This window comes from Tursiops truncatus, chromosome 9 (assembly GCF_011762595.2).
Source record: "Tursiops truncatus isolate mTurTru1 chromosome 9, mTurTru1.mat.Y, whole genome shotgun sequence".
Classification (NCBI taxonomy): domain Eukaryota; kingdom Metazoa; phylum Chordata; class Mammalia; order Artiodactyla; family Delphinidae; genus Tursiops; species Tursiops truncatus.
In genome coordinates, this window is record NC_047042.1 from 50,579,397 (window position 1) to 50,597,235 (window position 17,839).

Sequence of the window (17,839 nt, forward strand, 5' to 3'; positions counted from 1 at the left end):
GGACATCCTTATTTGGTCCAGATGAGCTATCAGAGATCTGAATATGGTGTAGGGCCAAAGTTTCAGCTAATAATAAAGTATTGTTTTTCCTTACTTTGTCTTCTTTGGGACCTTAAAGAGAAAAGGGTTGACTCTGCCAAGGTAGAATTTAATTCTGTTCCACCAATATATCACATCATTTTCTAATAATATGATGCTTCTGAATAGGAAGATGCAGAACTATAAAGATGCTCCCCAAACTATAAATTTAATAAAATTTCAATAAGTACACCAACCAGTTATTCCTTTTAATCTTGAAAATTTGATCAAACTTTTTATACTGAAAAAAATGCAAAAGAATGTCCAGAAAACTGTAGAGGAAACAATAATAATAGTAAAATAATTACATTACAAGTTATCAGCACATACTCTACATCTATAGTAATTAAAACTGTGGTAATGGCCCAGCACATGTGTGTGGACATTTAAAATTAATTAGACATTTAAATGACAAATATCACTTATAATTAGATAAAAATTTGGGAGATATATAGGTAGATAACAAACACTATCATTGAAAATAAATAAATTTCAAGTAGTTTAAGGTTTTATTCATATAAACTGTATAAATTGCAGGACTGAAAGAGAGAATATTTTAATCTTGAAGCAGACATGATTTTCCTTAGCGTGTTGCCAAGATTTGAATATGTAAAGGGAAGGATGAATAGATTGGACTTAACACAAATTAAAAGCATATGAATGGGAAAAAAGGCCGTAAATAAAGGAGAGAGTCAAGAAATAAACTGGGAAATATATTTGTAAAAGGGGGGTTAATGCCCATAATATATTAAAGAGATTAAAGAAAAAAACAATAGAAAAGTGGATAAAGGTACTTTTACACAGGCAATTCACAGAAAAATAAGTTTTATACAGTTACACAGGCAATTCACAGAAAAAAAATTCAGATGGTCAATAAATATATTAAGAAATGCTCATCTACACTAATAATAAAATATGTACAAAATAAACTATTGAGATTCTATCATCTATCTATGTTATCTATGATCTATCTATTCATATCTATCTAACTTTGCATTTGATTGTTTTCTGCCTATCAGATTGGCAAACATTTAGAAAAATTTAGAAGACCAGGGCTGTTGAATATGGGCAAATCAGCCATTTCATACATGTTACTGGAACTTTCATTTGATACAATATTTTTGGAAGGTAATTCAGCAATCTGTGTCACAAATTTAAAATGTAGTGCCATATACCCTTTGGCTCAGCAATTCTCCTTCATAATTTATCTTTGTTGAAGATATTGTTCACTGCCTTCTTAGTAGCCACTTTCCACTCCCCTTTTCTTTCCCAAGAGTCTTCTCTTAAGACTCCGAATTTTCCAACAGGTTAAATCCTTCAATGAGTTCAGAGATGATGGGCTCTAGTCCCAAGACCCAGGAGATGAATCATGGTGGGTTTCAGCCAGTCGTGGTGACTCCGTTCGCTTTACCTGTGGTTGGTCTGGGGATGGGCATGCAGCACAGTTCTGAGCAAAGGGTCATTAGGGAAAGTCTGCTGGGGGACTTCCCTTCCAGGAGAAGGTTTTGGTCCTTGCTATTTCCTTCTTGCTGGGATGCTGGGATGCAGATGTGGTACCTGGAGAACATAAACAATAGCCGAGCACGGTGGAGTAGAAGGGTTGAAAGAACAATGCTAGCAATAACTTACCTTTCAGTATTTTATTATGTGAGAAAATTCATTTTAACAATCATTCTTGGTATGGTTTTTTTTTGTTACTGCCAGCCAAATGCATTCATAATTTATGTAATCCTACAGAAATACCCAAGTGTCTAAAGATATATGTACAGAGATTCACAGATAAGGGTTATTTATAATAATGAAAAATTTGAAATATTTAAGTGTGCCTCAATAGGAGACCAATTAAATAAATGTTAGTATATTAAAAAGATTGAGTTACAGCTATATGTACTAACTTGGAAATGTGTCCACAATTTATTATTACAAATGAAAACTAAGCTGTAGAGAAGAACATTTAACATGGTCCCATTTGGGTTATATATATATATGCACACACACACAAACATGAAGGATATGAATGAAGAATATAAAATGTAACAAGCTGCTTTTTGTCATTTCTATCAAAGAAGACATTGAGCAGGATTAATGTATACTATGACAGATTTGGGTTGTCAGATATTCCCAAGTTTTAAAAATCATCAGAGACCCCTTGTATTATTTTTTCCCTATGGACTCTATATTTTGAAAAAAATTTCATATCAAAGAACTTACTTATTTCAATATTGATCTAAATTATTTTTTTTTAGTTATATATATATTTTAGATTATTTTCCATTATAGGTTATTACAAGATATTGAATATAGTTCCCTGTGCCATATAGTAAATTCTTGTTGCTTATCTATTTCATTTTATTTTATTATTTTTTAAAAAATAAATTTATTTATTTATTTGGCTGCGTTGGGTCTTTGTTGCTGCGTGCGGGCTTTCTCTAGTTGCCGCGAGCTGGGGCTACTCATCGTTGTGGTGCACGGGCTTCTCATTGAGGCGACTTCTCTTGTTGCGGAGCATTGGCTCTGGGCGCACAGGCTTCAGTAGCTGTGGCATGTGAGCTCAGTAGTTGTGGCTCACAGGCTCTAGAGCTCAGGCTCAGTAGTTGTGGCGCACGGGCTTAGTTGCTCCATGGCATGTGGGATCTTCCCGGACCAGAGCTCCAACCTGTGTCCCCTGCTTTGGCGGGTGGATTCTTAACCACTGTGCCACCAGGGAAGTCCCTGCTTATCTATTTTATTCATAGTAGTTTGTATCTACTAATCCTATACTCCTAATTTATCCCTCCCCCCTTCCTTTCTCCTTTGATAACCATAAGTTTGTTTTCTATGTCTGTGAGTCTGTTTCTGTTTTGTATACAGATTCATTTATATTATTTTTTAAATTCCACATATAAGTGATATCATAAATATTTGTCTTTCTCTTTCTGACTTAGTATGATATTCTCTAGGTCCATCCACGTTGCTGCAAATGGCAATATTTCATTCTTTTTTTCTGGCTGAGTAATATTTCATTGTGTGTGTGTGTGTGTGTGTGTGTGTGTGTCTGTGTGAGATACTATCACATCTTCTTAAACCATTCTTCTGTTGATGGGCACTTGAGTTGTTTCTATGTCTTGACTATTGTAATAGGGCTTCTTTGAACACTGGGGTGCATGTATCATTTTCAAATTAGAGTCTTTGTCTTTCCTGGATATATGGCCAGGAGTGGGAGTGCTGGATAATATGGTAGCTCCTATTTTTAGTTTTTTAAGGAACCTCCATACTGTTTTCCATAGTGGCTGTACCACTTTACATTCCTGCCAACAGTGTAGTAGGGTTCCCTTTTCTCCACACCCTCTACAGAATTTATTATTTGTAGACTGTTTGATAATGGCCATTCTGACTGGTGTGAGGTGATACCTCACCTAGTTTGGTTTGCATTTCTCCAATAATTAATTATGTTGAACATTTTTTCATGTGCCTGTTGGCCATCTATATGTCTTCTTTGGAGAAATGTCTGTTTAGGTCTTCTGACCATTTTTTGATTGAGATTTTTGTTTTTTTGATACTGAGTTGTATGAGTTTGTATATTTTGGATATTAACCCCTTGTTGGTTGCATCGTTTGCAAATATTTTCTCACATTCTGTAGGTTATCTTTTCGTTTTGTTTATGGTTTCCTTTGCTGTGCAAAAGCTAGTAAGTTTGATTAGGTCCCATTTGCTTACTTTTGTTTTTATTTCTTTTGCCTTGAGAGACTGAATCATTGATCCAAATTATAATCAATGATCTATATTCATCAAGATTTACAATGATATACTGTATAAATGTTTATCATGATTGAGTTGCTAAGAAGCACTAAAGAAAAGAAGCAATAACAACAGTTGTTGAACTTCTACTATGTGCCAAGCTTTGTGCTATTTGCTAAACATTAGGCTACCACATTTTCTCTTTTAATTTCCCAGCACCCCTTTAGCATTATCCCCACATGACAGATGAAAAAGCTGACGTTTATAAGTTCCCTTTGTACAGATAGGACAGCACAGGTTCTCTGATTCTAATACTCTTGATTTTTCTACTATACTGACTGCTAGTAACAAAATTAAGAATTGTCTAGGGTGGCTTCCCTGGTGGTGCAGTGGTTAAGAATCCGCCTGCCAATGCAGGGGACACGGGTTCTAGCCCTGGTCCAGAAAGATCGCACATGCTGTAGAGCAACTAAGCCCGTGCACCACAACTACTGAGCCTGTGCTCTAGAGCCCACAAACCACAACTACTGAGCTCACGTGCCAGAACTACTGAAGCCTGTGCGCCCAGAGCCCGTGCTCCGCAACAACAGAAGGCGCCACAATGAGACGCCTGCGTACTGCAATGAGCAGCCCGTGCACTGCAATGAAGAGCAGCCCTGTTCGCCGCAACTAGCGTGCAGCAACTAAGACCCAGGACAGCCAAAAAAAAAAAAAAAAAGTGTCTAGAGATACTCAAGTGTGATTCACTTTAATTTGGCTGTCACTTTGTATTAGGTACAAGATCAATTACAAAATCAATATGGGTACTGATATAGGTAGTTTCTATTGTGTCATTAACTGTCCAACTTTCTACTAATATATGATAATAATAATACAAATAATATGCTAATAATAGATATATTGATATAATTTCTGTCCAGTCAAAGACACTTGACATCTTAGTTAGCCTGTAGCTTTATCCTTGCTAAAGACATAATTTCTATAATTTCTCTTGGGCATCTAGAAATAATTTACAGATCCTCAATTGTATCACAGTGAAACTTCAAGTTTCTCATTGCCCCAGTGAGAGGCCAGGTGAGATATTAAAAGAACTTCCTGTGCATAAGTCACTGATTATTGAAATTCATTGGTAGGGGATGCTTTTAATACAAAAGAAGATGACTTATGTTATCAGCTCTCTGTGGTACAGTTCTGTGCCATGACACCGTCTTGTTAGAGAAATGCTTGTGCTATAATGGAGGACTTCTGGAAGACTTGGTTATATTGAACCTCTAACAGATCTGGTCCATATGGAATTCTGTATAAGAGATTAATGTTTTTTTAAGTTCTACTCTCTTGGAACTTAGAAAAATGTGCATGACTGGATTTTCTTCCTGGAGATTCTGATTTAAGTCTGGGTTGAAGGGGGAAGGTGAGGCTGTGGATGTATTTGTAAATTTCCCCAAATGTTTCTCATGAGCTCCCTACTCTCTGTCAAGTGAGACTCACAAGGGAAGAGACGAATTATTCCCCTCATGCATTTGACAAATGCTTCTTATTTACATTCAGAGTCTTCAAAGACAGTCAACACATTGTCATGACTTCCTTTATAACCTTGATGCTAACCCCTTCCCTAGGCTCCAGGTCTATTATTACCAAATATCTTGTGCACATTCTGGTTTGAATATCTTGTGATCACTTAAAATGTCCAAAATTCATTGTAGATAGGATAGATTACATGAGTTTTCTATAAGAAAATTAGCGTGCCACGCTGTATTAGTTATCTCTTGCTGCATAACAAATTATTCCAAAACTTAGCAGTTTAAAACACAGAATTTCTGTAGGTTAGGAATCTGGATGCAACTTAGCTAGGTGTCTCTGCCTCAAGGTATCTCACAAGGCTGCAATCAAAGTTTTGACCAGAACACAAGTCTCACCTGAAGGCTTGACTGGAGGTGGTTCTACTTCCAGGTTCACTCCTGTAGTGGTTGGCAGAATTTTGATCCTCATGGATTGTTGGACTGAGACTTCCCCAGATCTTTGCCATGTGGGCCTCTCCACAGGGCAGCCTTGCAACATTGCAGTTGGCTTTCTTCAGAATAAGTGAGTGAGAGAGTAAGAAAGAGAGTCCAAGATGGAAGCCACAGTATTTTTGTAACCTAATATCAGAAGTTATAGCCCATCACTTTTGCTGTCTTCTGTTGGTTCGAAGTGAGCCACTAGGTCCAGCTGACACTCAGGGGGAGGGGATTACACAGGGCATGGATACTGGGAAGTGAGGATCACTAGGGGTCATCTGAGAGGCTGCCTACCACAGATGCTGAGGTATCCAGGTGAACTGGTGACACAGGCATGACTTGGAGTCCAAGTAGGTAAATAATTTGTAAGTGTTAGTTAAAAATCACATTCTCTGTTCATTTGTTAATGCTGGGATCCATATTTAGTTTTATAAGCTTTTTCCTGTTTTTAGTTTTGTTTTCAGATTTTGGTTCATGAATTTTATTTCTGTTTGTCAATAAGAAATGTAAGAGTGGAATGTTAATAAATTTCAGTTTTGTTTTGTCATGTCAAGAATTAAAAATTTTTTTAAATGAATTTGTTAAAATGGATGGATCGGGGACTTCTCTGGCAGTCCAGTGTTTAAGACTCCGCGCTTCCACTGCAGGGGGCGGGGGTTCGATCCCTGGTGTGGGAAATAAGATCCCGTATGCAGTGCAGCATGGGCAAAAAAAAAAAAAAAAAAAAAAGGATAGATTGGGCTGGACATTACAAGGTTCATGGGCATAGACTGGAACAAAGTCAGAAGCAGAAGGTTGTGGTCAAGGGTGGCAGGAGGGCATTAGGAAGATCAGAATAGTCAGAAGTTGAAATTTAGGGTTCAAAGCAGCTATGAGTAAACAGGTAGGTGTTAACATTCAGACCAACATCCTGAAAATCATGGATCAGACAAGCAGAACCACAGCACAGTAGAGCTGGAGTTTGACTTTGATTCCAGAACAGATAGGACAGAATTATGGGCAGCCATTGGATAGTGTGGACCAAGAAATACGAGCAGTTGTGATGGCAAATTATGTTGGTGCTACTGATTGTCACTGGAAGCTTTGTTCCTCACAGTGGGGAACTTTTAGAGCTCCAATATTCATTTTGTTCCCTCTTGAACCAAGTCCTCCTTCTCAGTGTCCCCGATTCTGCCAATGGCTCCCTAATTCTCCTTATGGCTTCCTCCCAAACTCTTTGGCTCCTCTCTTTCCTCTCATATCCAATTAGTCTCAGATAATTGTTCAGTGCAAAAATATGAAAGTAGCAGCTAGTAATCCGTGGAGCTCGGACAGGTTATTCAATCGTTCATTCAATGTACATCAATTTTGCCCCAATTTTGTGCTAAATGTCAGCTTCGATATGTGCTATATAACAGGGTAGCCACTAGCCCCATGTGGCTATTGAGCCACTGCAATGAGAAGCCCTCAGCAACTAGAGAAAGCCTGTGCACAGCCATGGAATGCAGCCAATAAATAAATCAATAAAATCTATTAAAAAAAAAATCGTGTGCCTGAAATTTGAGCAAATTACCAGTAGATGGTGGCCTTGCAACTTTGTATCAGCTAGGACTTTTAGACCACTTTTCAAGACCATAAACTTTATGCTACCAAATACTGAATAACTATATGTTGAGTGGTTACAAAATCAAACTCACACTGTTCTCAGATGTGCATAATGTGTGTCCTTCTGGTGTCCACCATGAAATCTGTGGCTCATGAACACATACATGCTCCTTTCTTCTTATTTCCCATCTTGGGAGGACAAAGTGGTCCCTCTCTGCTTCCTTGGCCCCATCCAGATTCTTCATGAAGACCTTGCTGACCATGTGTCATATCCACCATCTAATCCCCAGGCTTGGGTAGTTCACTCTGCAAGTTCTGTGCAGGGTTCCTTACCTCTTACCATGGTGGGCCCCATGGCAGACTTTTTGGATCTCAACTCATGCATTTACCATCCTCTGTGGGAGCATATGGAATCTTCTGTGTTGTCCACCTGAGAGTTAGGGAGGTGACACTTTCCTTTGGTCAGACTCCTCCACTCTCTTTATACTGCTGGGCCTACTCCATGTTGGCCTAGAACACCCTGCTCAGTGGATTCCTACCAGGCAACAAAATGGGAAGCAGGGCAGGTGCACCTCTACTTTCAGCATTCCCCCAACACTCCAATTTAGGTAATGTCTGTTCTCCACAAGTCTCTGGGTCAAACAGTGGAGAAGTGACACCAGACTCTTATGTTCTACCTCCTGTTGCCTCTCCTGACTTTCTCCCTCTATCCCTTCCCACCTCTCCACCCCAAATCACTGTTCTTGCTCTATTCTTCTGCTGGATGGAAGGAGCCTTTGTGTCATTCCTCTGTTCCCTCTGAATTTTATTTCCTTTAAGTCATGTGATCCTCCTTTACAACCCCAACGTCATATTTGAAACTTAAGACAGGTAGAGATGAGAAGATCAATTTACATCTGAGAGTAGCTAGTTCAGTAAAGATTTTAAAAAATAGTGTACATGAACCAAATGTATTTTCACATAACTTTCTAATGTGTGCTAGAAGCAGAAATGTCACTTTGAGTATTTTTTGGGGGGAGGGAAAGATAAGGATTTATGTCCAAAATAAGATTAAGTAGACTTTAAAATATCTTTTTAATATTCTCAGATGTGCGATAGCTTATATAAAAATCCCTTCTCTTGGTCAGTAGTATTTTGTAGCCTCTCCACTGCATGAGGTCACAGCTTGCCCAGAGAATCAAAAGTGTTCTTTTCGGTTTAGAAAAGTAGATATTCAGCTTATCTAAATTGGCTGTCTCTATCCGCTACAGATATAATTATAATAAGATCTCATTTTCTGCTTTTCCTAAGTTAAACCTAAAACCACAGGTCAAATATATGTCTACTTCTCCCTTATTCTTTGTTCCCAGAACTTTTCTTTTTCTACGAAAAGAATTCTGGAGCAGGGTGAGATGCATTTGATGGTTCATGATCTCTTCTGTTAGACTCTATTCTCTCTGATTCTGTTCTAGCTTATGAACACACAAAAACACGTCTGTCTGAATTTGGCTGACACCTTCCATGAAAAAAGAAGTCAGTTTTATCCCTCAGCATCTACTAAAGATATCAGGCAAATTTGGGGGGAAATCTTTCTTGTTTCTTATAACATTCAGATATATTTTAAATGAACAATTGTTTTCTATAGTTTAAATCAGTCTAGCACCAGTATCACAGACTGAAATGAGGCAATAGCTAATATTCAGACAGTATCTAGAATCTGGTATGGTAAAAAGTGCTCTAGATTGAGAATCAGAAAAAAAAAAGTGCAGGTCTGCTATCATTGCATATATATTTTGGGGCAGCTTATTTAATTTTGCTGGGTACAAATTCCTCCTGCTGTAAAAGATGGAGTTACACTAACTTTTCTTCTAAGGTCTTCACTCTGATAAAAATCTGTGATTCTAGTATCTAGAGGAGGAAAGTGACCACATAGACTGAAACAACAGGCAAGGAGACATTTCCATCAACTACCCCCACTTCTAACTATGCCCTTATATGTTTCCTGCCAAACCAACAAGGAATATGGACTGTCTGGCAGAGTCACCAGGACAAAGGATTAAAGGAAGAAAAAAGGATCCAGATGTTTCCACTTGGGGTAATTGAATTTTCAGACACATCTAATTCAGATGAGCTCTATCCGTGGGTGGACAACCGAGCCAAAGACATAAAAGTGAATCTTATAATTCAGCTGGGTTTTTGTGATACCACTTCCCATTCAGCACTCTAATCAATACTATCCCCTCACATGTCCGTGATGACATGGTAGGAGTCAAGGGGAAGGACAACCTTAATCAAAAAGCAGATTAAAATCTCCAGGCCCCCAGTGGTTTCACAGCAGTATTTATTGCATGCCCACTGAGTACAGAGTACTCTTTTAAGTGCTATGATGAAGGGGGTACAAAAAGTAAGAATAATAGTACTCCAAAAAGTTCTCAATTTAGTTGAAGAAAACATGAGCACAATAAAAAAAAAACCCACTTTACGACCTTTTAAAAACCTCATATAAATAGCAAGTGTTTTTATTTGCACATTAAATGTTTCCTTTAATCTTTCAAGGTTAGGCTCATATATATTTAATTAATTAAACCAAGATGAATGGGCCAACATTTGTATCCTGCTTGGAAATTTTGATCTTCATCTACCAAGTCTTTTAAATTGTGTGGTAGATTTTTAGCTTAGGAAATAAATAAGATAAGAACCAGCAATAGATTGGGTAAACATGTAATTTATCATCCAAAACTTTGGGGATGAAAGGAACTTTTAAGAAATACACAAGTAGAGCAAACTGGGAATGTTTCGGGTAAACTAGGAAATATGGGTGCCCTTGCAGGAAAGAAAATAGCTATGTCTCAGGAGTTGACATGATTGGAATGAGCTTTACCTTGGGTCAGAATGTTGAGGCAAGAAGTGCAATGGAACTGCATAAACTGTCAGGCTGAATGCTTCAGCCAAGCCCTTTCTCAAGCCTGGAAAATTTGAGGTGCCTTCTGTCATCTATTTTTCCCCCAATTCATTGCTTTATATAAGCCCTTGCTTTATTATTTATTGAGCACCAGCTTTGAGGGCATGGAATGAATACTTAACTCCTGCTGGCTTGTAAAAATAAGACTTGAGTGTGACTGACAGTACTTAGGTGTGTCACCAGGCATTGTGGGATAAATTGCCAAATAATTATACAGACAATGAGTTACAGAGGGAGAGATCATGTTAAGATGGGGAAGGAGGTAAGGCTTTAGGAAAAGATGTGGGATTCAAGTTGGGTCTTGAGGGATAAGGGGGAAATTGCAATTTATAGAGTGAGTGCATTTATCATTTTCTTTTCCAACAAGCAAATGACAAACTATTAAATACAGAAACCAACAATAACAAAAAATCTGGAAACTTGTCTGGCAAACGTTACAAGCTCTGATATATATAAGGCATTTTATAAATCATTAAGAGAAGAATAAACACTTCTGTTGAAAAATGGACTAAAGACATGAAAGAACAATTAATAAAGGAAGAAATATGAATGACCAGTATACATTTGAAAATTTGTTCATTTATTGGTATGAAAAAATCTTGACAAAATGGTGGGAGTAGGTGGAGGGAATGGTCAGTCTTAGGACTGGTGGTAGGAAAGTATATGTTTGGACAATATTTTTAGAAAGTCAACTTAGCCATATTAATGAATAGGTATATATTCTTTATAACTGCCTTAGAATATTCTAAGCCAAAAAACTATTTTGACGATGCTACATAGGTGAAACAATAGGACCTTGACTGTACCCTGAAGGGGATTCCATCTTCCACCTTCCTCGTCAATACTCTTCCCTCTTCCTGAAATCAGAAAGTGTGATTTCAGAAATACCACTTTTCGAAATCTGTCCTAAGGAGATAATCATATAATTGCGCAAAGACATAAGTACATGCAAGGATGTTCAATATGGTGCCATTTATATTAATGTGAAAAATTAGAATCAATTAGTAATACATCAATAAGGTATTTAATCAATGAATTTGGTACATTCGTACAATAGAAAAATGTATAGTCACTGAGAAGGTTGATGTGCATTGATATTCATTAAGATATTTAAATGAGAAAAAATAGTTTGAAAATAATATGCTACAGTTGTCCCTCAGTATCCGCGGGAGATTGGTTCCAGGAGCCCCTGTGTGTAACCAAAATCCATAGATGCTCAAGTCCCTTATATAAAATGGCATAGTACAATGAATACAGTCAGTTTCCATATCCAGTGCGTTTTCCGTTCTCAGATTCAACCAACTATGGATGGAAATTTTGATCCACTGTTGGCTGAATCTGCGGATGGGAAATCCGTGGAGGGCCAACTGTGTAATAAGACCCCATTTATGTGTAGTATATCCATCTATATATGTTAGATATATTATCTATATATATTATATGTATAAATACATATAAAAGTATTGATATATGTATATATATCTCTATATATGTCTTAGATATATCTCTAAAGGATAATTATAGTGGTAGGGTTGGTTAGGTTTGTTTTCTTTTTTATAATTTCTATTATATCGTTTGAATTTTACTCAGTGAGAATGTGTTATCTTTATAAATTATATTAAAACAAAAGTACTTTGAGAAAAAAATCTTTTGTCAATTTGATAAGCAATGTCCATAAAAATAGGTACAGAAATACATTTATAAGGTTGTTTCTTGTAGAGATTCTCAATATAAGCTACTGGTGTTCCTCTAAGGCATATTTAGTGCAAAAAATTCTGAAAAAGGTCCATGTCTCTGCATGTCTGTCTTGATCCAAGGATCTTTTTTATAATACCTAAACATGACATTTAAGCCATTTCATCCAAATATTGTTTCTCTAACTGAACTTTTGAAAAGAAATATTGCATTGCAGTGAACTTGAGATTTTATTTTATGACAACTCCTTGGAGTGCATCTAGTCTATATAGTTTGTTACCCATGAAACCTTGTGTCTTAACCATTAATTCTAAGGATAGGATTAACATCCTTTTGTTGAAGCTAAGGAACTTATTAATGTTAGAAGAACATACGTAGATAGAAGACCATCCCACCTCCTCCCTTAACAGTCCTGAGCTTTTCTGCAGGAAATAGTTTTGAATTTTCTTCAGGGTACAGTCAGGGTCCTACTGTTTCACTTATGTAGTATCATCAAAATAGCTTTGGCTTAGAATTTTATGAGGCAGTTATAAACATATCTTCATTTTGGTCAAACCACCATAAACTCTCTGTGAAGTATACATGTAAAATAAATGCCCCTAAATTAGCAATGCTAATTCTGTATTTATCCTCCCTAATATACTGTATGACAAGGTAGCTAAATGACAAAGTGTGTTGTATGGTATAGTTATTCACAAAGCAGAAGAAAAATCTTCCCAAAATAATAACATATTTTAGAATAATCAATTTGTCTGTAGCCCTATTTTCTGATGCTAAATATCTACAGGAAAAAGTCTCCTAAACCCATTCTTAAGATAGTAAAATATGTTGTTTGCATAAAAAAAGAAGTCTTGTCACAAATGGCAATGAATTTTAGAAAAATCTCTCTCACACCCACACCCACACACACACTCAACCCCCCCCCCCCCACACACGCACAAGATTCGCAAGCTCTATCTACTTCACATCTACAGAAAAAGGATCTCCAAGTGGTGAAGGCTGAGCGGATGTATTTTTAAAGCACTGCAGGCAGTTCTGATGGGCAGCCAGGTTGAGAATCATTCCTCTAACAGGCAAGGCATCTGGCCCCACTTTGTGTCCCTGGCAAATGAAAGGGGGGCCTTCCATTGCAGGACTTACAAACTGATAAGCAGTTGAAAGCATTGGGTTTGGAACCAACGACCTCTTGGAGCAAACTATCCAAAAGACCTCCAGGGTTGAGGCTAGTCATTTTGGGGTTTTGGTGAAAACTTTTGTCCAGGAAAATTTCTTGCTATTTTTTTTTTTATTATAAAAGTAACATGTTGGGCTTCCCTGGTGGTGCAGTGGTTAAGAATCCACCTGCCAATGCAGGGGACATGGGTTCAAGCCCTGGTCTGGGAAGATCCCACATGCCGCAGAGCAACTAAGCCCATGCGCCACAACTACAGAGCCTGCGCTCTAGAGCCCGCGAGCCACAACTGCTGAGTCCGTGTGCTGCAACTACTGAAGCCCGTGCACGTAGAGCCCCTGCTCCACAACAAGAGAAGCCACCGCAATGAGAAACCCACGCACCGCAACAGAATCTAGACCCCGCTTGCCGCAACTAGAGAAAAGCAGGTGCGGCAACGAAGACCCAACACAGCCAAAAATAAAAAAAGTAAAATAAATAAATTAAAAGAAAGTAACACGTTTACTATAGAAATTTTGAAAATAAACTATAAAAGAACACGAAGGAGATAATAAAATCAGCTGTAATTCCATCAACCAGATATAACCACACATTGTCTATATCCTTTCAGATTCTTTTTATATATAACTGGAAGAATGTTGTACATACAATTTGTAACTTGCTTTTTAAAATTAACAATATAGTAGAAGCATTTTCTCATGTTAATATTCTTGTATGAAATGATGTTCATTGGCTACAAAAATTTTTTCTCATAAGTATTGCTTTTGTATTTTTGGAAAAATTATTGCTTTTCTAATTTGGAAATTTTAGCTTTTCAATTTATGAGTCATAAAAAAATCTTGAAATGATCCTCCTTGAACATAAATCTTTATTCACATTTTGAGTACTTCCTTAGGAATCCAGAGGTGGGATTAGTGGGTTAAAAAAGAATATTCATAAGGCATTTTATACATATTGCTTGACTATCCTTAGGAAAGGATATACTAATTTTACATTTTGATCATAATTTACAATCCTTGAATCTTTACCAGTATTGAATATTTTATTATTTTTGCCTGGTCACGTCTTATATTTATTTTTCAATTAGGAGGTTTGCCTTTTCCTATTGATGTAAACTCTTTGTGTTTCACGTGTATAGTGTAGAGCATATTTTTTTTCTACTTTATTTACTTAAAATTTTTCCTTATGGTGATTTTGGATGTACAAAAGTTTATAACTACTTTTTGAGAACAATTCACAATTCAAATATGTACTTACACAATAGGGTCAACATTAGAAAATCATCAATATGCCAAGAACGAGGCACTCCCATACCACATTACACCACCCCAAGCTACAAACCCAGTGATCTCTCTTGCCTAACAATATTTAGTTTAGCAAAAAGTCATTTACTTCTTGTTATGCATTTAAGTCAATGTTTTATATCTCAAGGGATACTCAGATTTTTAAGCCCTGTGTCTAGTTAAGCACTTGTCTTGTTAAAGAAGTTTTAGGCATCAAGTAATAGGGTAGAAGATGTAAAATCAATTCTGCAACTATCTATTGAACGCCTAAAATATAAAAGTAACTAAGTTAACCAAGCATCAATCACCTACATGTGAGGACTGCTGTGTGAACATGCTACGCTACAAAAAAATATTTTAAAAAAATTATTGCTGAAAATGTACTTCTTATTTTATTTAGTTAATAATAAGAGTATAAAATAAGATGGTGTTAATGTAGAGCTGAGACTTGGAGATCAAATGACAGGCTCAGATTCTTCAGTGGGAGTTTAGTGTGACTGAGATTAAAATGCAGAATGACCCACTACAAATTCAATGCTTAGCAAAAGAACTGGTATTTTTAAAAAGTTTCTGAACATTAAAAAAGACATAGGAGCCAAAATAAAATCAAAAGAAGTAAGCCAGAGAATTTTCCAAAATCTAAGTGAAGCATGGGTGTGGTTGAGTATGAATATAATTGCAGATTTAATGGAATTTTTGGTTTTATTTTCTATATTTCAGAGACTACATATTTGTTTGCAATATTTTATTACAGCATGAGGGTTTTATTTCATGTGGTTAATGGGGCTGTTTTTATTTTTTCAAAATTTCTATGTAGAAACATCTTTCCATGTAATCAAAGGTGCATACACATACAGACGTATGTATATATAATTTATTTTTGAGTTAGACTCTTTAGTCAATATAGCTTGATTTATACTTGGGTTCTATAGTTAATATTCCCTGCATGTTAAGTCATTTCCTAAACACAGAATCTGAAGTTACAGATTTGCTTCCTTCCACCACAGGACATCATGGATTGTATATATTCATGACATTTCTTGTCTCTTTCTCCAAACTATTGGTTTTTATTTAAAGTCACTTGCATTTGATGGAGGACTCAAAGATGTGATCTAGAAGTTGGAAACTGAAATTGATGGAAACTGAAATGGGAATTTGGAGAGAAAGAAAAAATAAACAAGACAAATTTAGATATTGTGGAAAACCCATTTTGTCCTAGGAAAACAATGGAGAAAGAGGGCCCCTGTAATGCTGAGGAGAAATCAGGAGGTGAGAAGGTCAAGCACAATATTCACTTACCCACCAGGTGTCCAGAGTATGGCTTCCAAAGAGTGTGACTTTGACATATAAACACAGAGACTGAGATCGCTTTTTGGAGGGGACAATAAGACTTGGATAGGACTCATGTCTGACGTATGGCAGTGAAAGTGTACACTGTTAAAAAGAACCACATCTGATAGCAGCATTGGGCAAAGCACTCTGTGATTAGAAGATGTTATATATATAAAATTCCTACCTGAGAGTGGAACAAGGTAAAGAATGAAAGATGAGAGAGAGAGAAGGATTATTGTTGGAGATGCCATTATATCCAGCCTGGATTAATGAGTGATATGGATGATTATTTTTCTAATATCGACCTCCAAAAAAGCATAGGGACAAGATTTAGTAGATAAAGGAAAGTCAAATATTTACCTGTGAACTATTTGCTAATCATGTTCATCGTTCTATTTTTTTGTTTGTTTTTATCTCAACTACCTTTAACACTCCCTTATACAAACACCCTTTACTTCCTCACCCTTCTTGCCTGGATGTGTTTGTGTAAACACGCAGCCACTTTGACTGGAATCACTTAAAATCCATGACCACAAGTGTAGAAGGGGTATTCCATGCCCACTGTCAATACTCTTCCCTCTTCCCCAAATCAGAAAGTGTGAGTTTTTTTTCTAGCTTTGGTCTTAATTTCCAAGATTGTTTGGGCTATTCTGGGACTCTTGCATTTCAATATCAATTTTAGGGTCAGACATCAGTTGGGATTTTGATAGGCATTACATTAAATTTGCAGATCAGTTTGGGGAGTATTGCAATCTCAACAATATTAAGTCTTCTGATCCATGACATGGGTTGTCTTTCCATTTATTTAGGTGTTCTTTCATTTCTTTCAACAGAATTTTGGAGTTTTCGGACTGTAAGTTTTGAATTCTACTGTTCAATTTATTCCTAAGTATTTTATTCTTTTTGATATTATTGTAAATTGAATTGTTTTCTTAATTTATTTTTGGATCGTTCACTGCAAGTAAATAAAAATACAATTGCTTTTGTATATTGATCTTGTATTCTACAAACTTGCTGAACTCGTTTATTAGTTCTAATAGTTTTTTTTAATGGTTTCCTTAGGATTTTCTATATACAACATTGTGTCATCTGCAAATAGAGATAGTTTAACTTCCTGCTTTTTAATCTGGATATGCTTTATTCCATTTTCTTGCCTAATTTCCCTGGCTAGAATTTCCAGTACAGTGTTGAATAGAAGTGGTTACAGCAGACATTCCCATTTTGTTCTGGATCTAAGCTGTTCTTTAAACATTTTGATGAAGTCGCAGCTCTCTGTGCTTTCAGGTGATTCAACTGCACTTTCATGAAATGCTCATTTAAGTCAGATGCAACAATATTCTAGATAAAGGATCTTTACCCTTATAGTTGGCATTGACATCCAAAATCCTCAGAACCAATGGTTGAACACAGCACCATTAAGAGATCAAGACTCAGGCTCTATTCACAAGAAGCTACAATAGACTCTAGACTATCATATCCTGTTCATGAAAGTCTAGATAGTGTCTCTAGAACATTTGAACCAATGAGTATATATTTATTTTCACTGATTTCATCAATTTCCACCAATTTCACCAATAAAACCCCATTAATAACATTCATTATGCTAATTAGCCAAAGATTTGGGGTTGGTTAGAAATAATGATAGCTGAAGCATTCATAGTGGTGACATCTGGAGAGTAGATATTTTTAATATAATGTTATTCAAACATCCTGGAAGGTCAAATTCTCAATTAGGACAACTAACCTAGAGTGTAGCGTAAATTAATGCATGTTATAGCATACTTTGCATACATACAAATTCACACATGTTGTAGCATACTGTTGATGTGGAAATATTTAAAAACAGGTCACAGACACCATGACAATGTCAAATGGCATTTCTTACCTAGTGTGGCTGAAACAGAACTCATGATTCCTTATTAAAGATGCTTGTCCATGGAATTTTTCATCAAATTATGCCATCAACATCACCATCCATACACATGCTTAGGCCAAAAATCTAGGTATTAGCTTTGATATCTTGATTTCTCATCTTTTATAA

At 36.5% G+C, this 17,839-nt stretch overlaps 1 protein-coding gene across 2 annotated transcripts in view; it reads left to right on the top strand.

Moving 5' to 3' along the window:
* The window catches only part of MTERF1 (mitochondrial transcription termination factor 1), a 603,361-nt gene that overhangs the window by 221,029 nt on the left and 364,493 nt on the right, over positions 1–17,839 (top strand). For both annotated transcript variants that reach the window (XR_012333983.1, XR_012333984.1), the window contains exon 7: positions 16,608–16,651. The gene's annotated coding sequence lies outside the window, so the exon portion shown is untranslated. The remainder of the gene's footprint in view (positions 1–16,607; positions 16,652–17,839) is intronic.